The sequence below is a fragment of the Euprymna scolopes genome, chromosome 7, assembly GCF_053919585.1.
Source record: "Euprymna scolopes isolate OS-2025 chromosome 7, ASM5391958v1, whole genome shotgun sequence".
Classification (NCBI taxonomy): domain Eukaryota; kingdom Metazoa; phylum Mollusca; class Cephalopoda; order Sepiida; family Sepiolidae; genus Euprymna; species Euprymna scolopes.
This window is the reverse complement of record NC_136488.1, coordinates 10,658,126-10,665,314: the sequence shown is the minus strand read 5'-3', so window position 1 is coordinate 10,665,314 and position 7,189 is coordinate 10,658,126. Positions and strand designations below refer to the sequence as shown.

Genomic DNA, 7,189 nt, shown 5'->3' with positions numbered 1-7,189 from the left:
ATGTAAAAGGTGGAAATGTAGGTTATATTTACTTAAGATTAGTTTTAAAGAAACGAGGTAAAATTCATTATAATTCTGATACCTCTGGTTTTTGGAAATAATAATAATAATAATAATAATAATAATAATAATAATAATAATAATAATAATAATAATAATAATAATAATACAACGGAGAACCACATCACTCTGCATGAAAACATATAAAATAGTAAAAACAATTCTGACTAATTTTTTTTTTTCTCTTATACATCATTAAGCTTTTCTTGGCGTTTTGGCCAAGATCAACGTGTAGTATCTGTTCTTACTACATGCTGTACTTATGTTTGTAACTTTCTGAAATAAAGTGGGGGATCACTTTTCTGTATTAATTTAATGTAAAATGAGCATCCACTTTACAACCAGTCAGTCTCAAAGGCATTCAAGTCATTCTCCAGATCATTCAAGTTGTTTTGAAGGATTCCAGTTAGTATTTAAGCATTCAAGTCATTCTTAAGGTCATTCAATTTATCCTTAAGTTCATTAAAGTCATTTTAAGTCATTTACTTTTTATTTATTTAAGTCGTTTCAGCCCATTTTTCGGTCATTTTAGTTATTCTTTAAGAATTTCATGTCAATCCTACATTCACGCATTCATTTATTACAGGAGAGCACGCGACTAATGGCTATCGGCATTGTTAGCCGAAAATCAGCTACTAAGAAGTCAAAATGGAAAATTCGGAACTTGACAGTCGTATATCAATTTAATTTATATTTTCTATCCATGCATAAGTATACATATAAACGTTTAAATTCGTTAATTATTAAAGTTTTCACATCCATGTGTCCTTAAGTCATGTGATAGCGTATATTGTTAGCAAGCTAAACGTTTTGGTTTCGATTCTAGCTGATGGCACCCAAATCATATATATTATTTTAATCTTTTGACATCTTTATTATATATTGAGTTAACTATAACAAACAATAGATAATTGGCTCTATAATAATAAATACGAAATCTGCATGAATTAAAATATCATGTATTAATAATATGATATTTTACGACCGGAAACGTTATGCTAGTGATAATTAAACCTAATATTATCAGATGTTCTTTTTATTAAAATATGAAGCTCTTTTAATTATCTTTTGCGTGATCATAATATTTACAACAGAGATGGTTTCAAAATTTAATAGTCTTAAAAAACTTGACGTTATGGAGATTTATATCAAAATTAGCGATCTGTTGAAGTTGTGTCTCTTGGACGACGGGTAAAGAGTTGCTTCCCATTGTTCGTGTATGGGTTTCTGATGACGTGTTATTTAAGCTTTTGAGTAACTTATTATATAAACGAGTGGTTATGTGTATTTTTCTCTTCTTGTCAACATGTAAATAAACACAGACGGTCTCTTGACTCGTGTCTGTGGAAAATTTAGAGGTGTGTTTTTATATTTAATTCATAATTAACTAACAATTTATTATACGATTAAGCTAAGTTTCTGTTTATTATCTTTATACTATTTTATTCATTTGAAAATGCTCATTGGATTGAAATGAATTTATATTGAGTTTGAGCCAATTTTTTCTTGTTTCTCTCTTCTGTTGATTTTTATTTTTTGCTCTGCTATGCATTAGACTCTTCCATTTAATATTTTTTCAGTAATTGTTCTATCCTTTACAGACGCAATGTTTTATATATATATATATATATATATATATATATATATATATATATATATGGGGTGAAGAGGGAGAGTAAGAGAGAAACATTAAACATACGTGCACATGCGTTACACTTATTAAGCCATCAAATATGTTTTTTACTTAAACTGTATCATATTACACATATATTTACACCCCACAACGTTGACCAGGCTACCCAAGAAGATCTTGCTGAGAATCGAAATATCCATCTCCTCTTCAAAGACAAATTCTTAGCGGCTTTTACCAAAAAGTATCCCTTCATAGACATAGCAATATCTTAACATCTCTATTTACCTTTTATTCCTTGTGAAAAAAATATCTTCCATGCGGTTTAATTAGAAACTTTATTCGGCTTCGGTTTGCTTTTATTTCGTTCAATGCATATCAACTCTTTTCGGTTCAATCAATTCCGAAAAGAAATGGCCAACTAATTGAATACATTTAACGCAACACATTTCGATATTCTACTCATACGTGTAGGGAATGTGGATTCCATACTTTTCTCATTGTATTAGCAAGTAATTCAACTTAAAATATATCACATAGATTTGATGAGAGACTACTATCAAGAAACAGTTGTCAGTTGGTGTTGTGCACTTGGAGAGTACACAAGGCTCCCAATTCTTGATGGAGCAATTAGAAAGTAAATAACAAGTGTTCCGCTTATTCCAGCATTACTTTCGATATTAATATTTACTTTGCTAGTAAATTACAGTAGACGGGAGATGACGGTGGTAAAGTGGTTAACAAAACAAAATGATAACCTGGGTGTTCCAAGTTCGTATTCAGTTTACTCCACAAAAGCACCTCCATTTAAGGATGTTGGCAACCTTCACGTGATCTTAACGTAAGTACCCGATGTTTTTTAGAAATAATTCTAACTGGAAATATACCTGGTCAGCGGATGCCAATAATAATCATTTGATTCATTCGAAATGAATGAATGGTGTTCATTTCTATAAAGCGTTTATCTCTGAAGCATTATTTCAGAAGTTAGACTTGACTATTATTCTCGAGGAAACAGGACGGCATGCAGGTTGTTGAAATTCCATTGTTTTTGCGTCAGACTATCACTCAGCCCATTTATGGGACAAATAAATGTTTATTTGTCGCTTCTATTTACTGAATAACTTACATCCCATTTGATATGTCGTTTGGTCTTTGCTCTTTTTCAATATAAAGCAAGATATATTGTCACTTGTACGTAAAGGGCAACTAGTGTGAGGGGTTAAGCAGTAAGATATCTGTTTAGAGTGCATTAAAACTTTTTCAGGTTAGTACAGTCAGATAAGCAAAAAACAATGAGGAAATTACAAAGTCTAGCAATTTGAAACAATAATCTATTGAAGTAAATAGTTTTCCGGCATTTAGAGTTTTCAACAGTCGAGGGATGAGATTTTGTTGCTTGCCGGATCAGATTAGAGAGGGTACGTCGATGGAACACAAGTGCTATGACTTCATCAAAGCACACTCCATTAAAGTAGTTGTAAAATAGACACAGAGAGGCAACATTGCGGCGATGAGGCAGAAGTTGCACCTTGATTAATAGTGAACCCTGTCTAAGAGTAAGAGGCCTCAGTTCAGATGTGAAAACAATACCCCATGCATGGGCGAATTGTGGCTTTGTAAATATATACAATACGCCATCGTGTGAGTAACTCTTTTTACGGTATGTTAACCGTGTTAAGCTTATTTTATAGTGTTGCTTTTAACGACCCGTTTTTCCGTGAATGATGCCGCGGAATATCTCGGCAGCTTACGCAAACCGTCAGAATATGGCGAAAGGCTCAGCTAGTGAAAATCAATAGACCAAATGACATTACAAGGAATATTTCCCGAGTTACCTCCGCGGACAAGCGGCCTAGAGCAAACTGGTGAAATTGATTAATCCTTCTTCAATAGGAGGAAACACAAAGTTGGGAGATTCTTCCCACCTCTCTGGGTCTTCAGATGATAGATCTTGCCGACAAGGATGTTTCCTAGTGACCATAGCAAACCGTAACGCTGAAACCCTAATTCTTCTCATAAGAAGTATTTTCTGTCAGGGTCCATGGTCGTATCCGACTGTTGGAAAGCCTACAGAAAATTAGAATCAGAAGAATCCCAATACCACAGTCTTGATTTTTATTTTTATTTCGGACTATTATTCTCATATTTATTAGTTGTTGTTTTTAATCTTTTATTGGTTTTGTTTATTCACAACGTTTCGGCCAACTATTCCTATATATATATATATAGAGAGAGAGAGAGAGAGAGGAATAGTTGGCCGAAACGTTGTGAATAAACAAAACCAATAAAAGATGAAAAACAACTAATAAAGATGAGAATAATAGTCCGAAATAAAAATAAAAATTAATATAAAATGCTCATCTCAAAAATGAATTCCAATTAAGGAATAATATATATATATATATATATATATATATATATATATATATATATATATATATATATATATATATATATATATACCACAGTCTTGATTTCGTAGAATCTACAACGAAAGCTACTACGCAACACGGTAGAAAACGGAACCAGCCGAGAGTTGCTTAATAGTTACTTATTAGAATTTATTCAGAAAATATCCATTTGTCTCATTAAAAAAGATCCATCCATCCAAAAACACATTACACAAAAATAAAACGTGTTTTCAAAACCTTTTCTTAGAAAATAACACAAAAATAAAAAAAAATTAAATATGTTTTCAAATTAGTTCTTGCCCAAAACAACACTAAAATAAGGATACAAAATATTATCAAAAACTTTTATTACAAACGCCACACAATGATAAAAAAATATATATTTTCCTAAACTTACGAAAAACACAAATATAAAAAAATGTTTTCAAAAACTTTTCTTACGAAAAAAGTGTTTTCATTTATAACTATGTTTTGGAGAACTTTTCTTATAAGTAACGAAATCCAAAAAAAAAAAAAATTACAAAAAATATAGTTCAGTTTGTTGTTACACATTACTTATAAAAATAAATATTTATTCGTCAAGCTTAAGTGAGGTTGATTTTATATTTTTTTGAATTCTGTTTCCATTTTTTTTCATTGAAATTACGATAATTGTTTTTCTTTTCTTCAAGCGTTTTAAAATTTGATCAACGCTCGGCATATATCGTCGGTTTACGTAAGTTGTTTATATATGGTAAGGCAACATCATGGAAAAACACGGTTCTTTAAATGCAGAAGCACCGGTTTTTAAAAAGAAAATACATTTTGTAAACGATACATTATATATGCATATGATTAATTGAACAGAAATTATTATTTAACCATTAGCTGAAGTGTTCCATGTACGCTCGTATCTTTCCCCACGCTACTAGTGTATAAACGCAATCGATTCATATCAATATTGCGTCCAATAGGCGCCGACGATATAGTTTAGTTACGTTACTTCTTTCTATACTTAATCAGGACGGTTTTCTGACTTATTTAGAAATACTGCCATTTCGGGCTGCGATTTCGATTTCAATGATTTTATATCTGATTTTTTTTTTACTATAATCGTTTAACTCTGATAGTATGAAATAGTCAAATTTGAATATCTCTATAACATATTCATCACTAACAGGATCCCCTTAACCGGCGTTGCCCGGTGGAAGCATACGCATCCCCGCGTAAAAAAGTAAAGTACAGTTGTTGTCTGTGGCCACCCCCAACCTCACCATGTTAAGAACGGTTTTCGGAATAGACACCCCCAACCTTTGCAAGCGAATTACAATGAAGAATACAAGTATTTATATTTTTAAAAGTACCTATTTCGCCAAATATAAATTGCCTTGTATTAATGATTATATTGGATAACTTATAAAACTCGTCATTCACAAGTCAATGTAAAAATTCCCCGTCTTGCCAAAATAAAAATTCATAAAAACGTTGTAGAAGCCGAAAAGTGTAAAAAGTTGTAGAAGCTGAAAAGTGAAAATAAAAAACAAAACAAAAAAGAAACATAGCCCCGCACCCCCCCCCAAAAAAAAAAAGATTCTCGTAAACTTTACTATGCATTATTTCCTACCTCTCTCTAAAGGAACGCTTGGAGGACGGTATGGAAATTACCCCTCCTTTAAAGTAAATGACGTGAAATTGCTGTTCTTAAAAAACGTTCTTCCTTGGTAGTGGTCTATGTTTGTTACTTTCAAAATATATAATGGAAACACAATTAATCACTTTTGAGAGAGAAGGAGGGAGAGGGAGCGCGCGTCTTGTTTTTTCTTCTTTGTTTACTTGCCTCCCCACGAGGGCAGAGTTAGACATGAAGTCGGTTTATTCAGGGGGGGGGTAAACCAGCTTCCACACAAGGGGCCACTGTGGTTAGTTACAAAAATAAAAAATGTATCAGTCATGAAGGATTTCGTAAATAACCGAGACCAAAAGATAAACGCAACGCAACTGACCGTCTCAAATACAAAATAAAGAAAGAACTTGGAAAACGATTTGTGTATGTATTTAGTTCATAGTAACCGTAAATTAAAAAAAATACTCATACAATTTAATTAATACATTTAAATATTGGAAAAAAATTATATTGTACATACCCGGTATGGAATAAAATTCTCCGTAACAAAAAATTCACTAAATTTGATCGCGGTATCATAACAAATTGTTTTTCGCTATACTTGATAAAATTAAGTGTAATTTTTTTTTTTTCGGAGAACTTTCTTCCATAACAGATGAGTACACTTATCTAGGGTTTTATTATAACGAATGAGAAATGTCGTTCTATAATTATATAAGATAGTGGCTAATGGTGTAGACATAAAAAATTTGTATATTGCATCTGTTGTTGTAAACTTCCGGTATTTTAGCCCAGATGGGGAAAATGCGACGTTTTTATTATATATAGGGATTAAAACTGCCGACTGTAATATATACATTATATTGAAGTACCCTAATTAAAGCACATAAATTGGGATTCATGTTGGTATTGTCATCTTCAATCATATTTATTTCTGATAGAGGCTACAGAATAAACATGGCTATGTCGGATGGAAAATAAATAAATATATATATATATATATATATATATATATATATATATATATATATATATATATATATATATATATATATATATATATATATATATATATATGCGTACAAGCTTCGCAGATCTCTTTTGAACATCTCTTCCGATCATCAAAGAGACACGTAAAAAAAATATGGGTTAAAGTACTGATGTACTGGATATTGGTACATCAGAGTTCCCCCTTGGAAACTTACGCTACAGAACGATGTCGACCTACTTTCTACACAAAGATGTGTTCGCTGCACATTAGCTGACTGACCGTAGCACCTCCCTTCGACAAAAGGCGCTCTATATTTTATTTATTACAATAATACATGTAATATTTAATTGCTTACCTACAAAGGAAAATATCTCTCGCTATTTCACTTTCATCCTACTCAAAAATTTCTTTTTTCGCAACCATATGTAAGTATATAATAATCTTGAAATATTCATTAATTCCAGGTGTATTTATATTTCTTTCAAAGGGAC

General features: G+C 31.6%; 1 pseudogene; it reads left to right on the top strand.

The window, feature by feature from the left end:
• Nucleotides 1–258: 258 nt before the first annotated feature.
• On the top strand, nucleotides 259–469 carry LOC145280609 (U2 spliceosomal RNA; annotated as a pseudogene).
• Nucleotides 470–7,189: the final 6,720 nt, after the last annotated feature.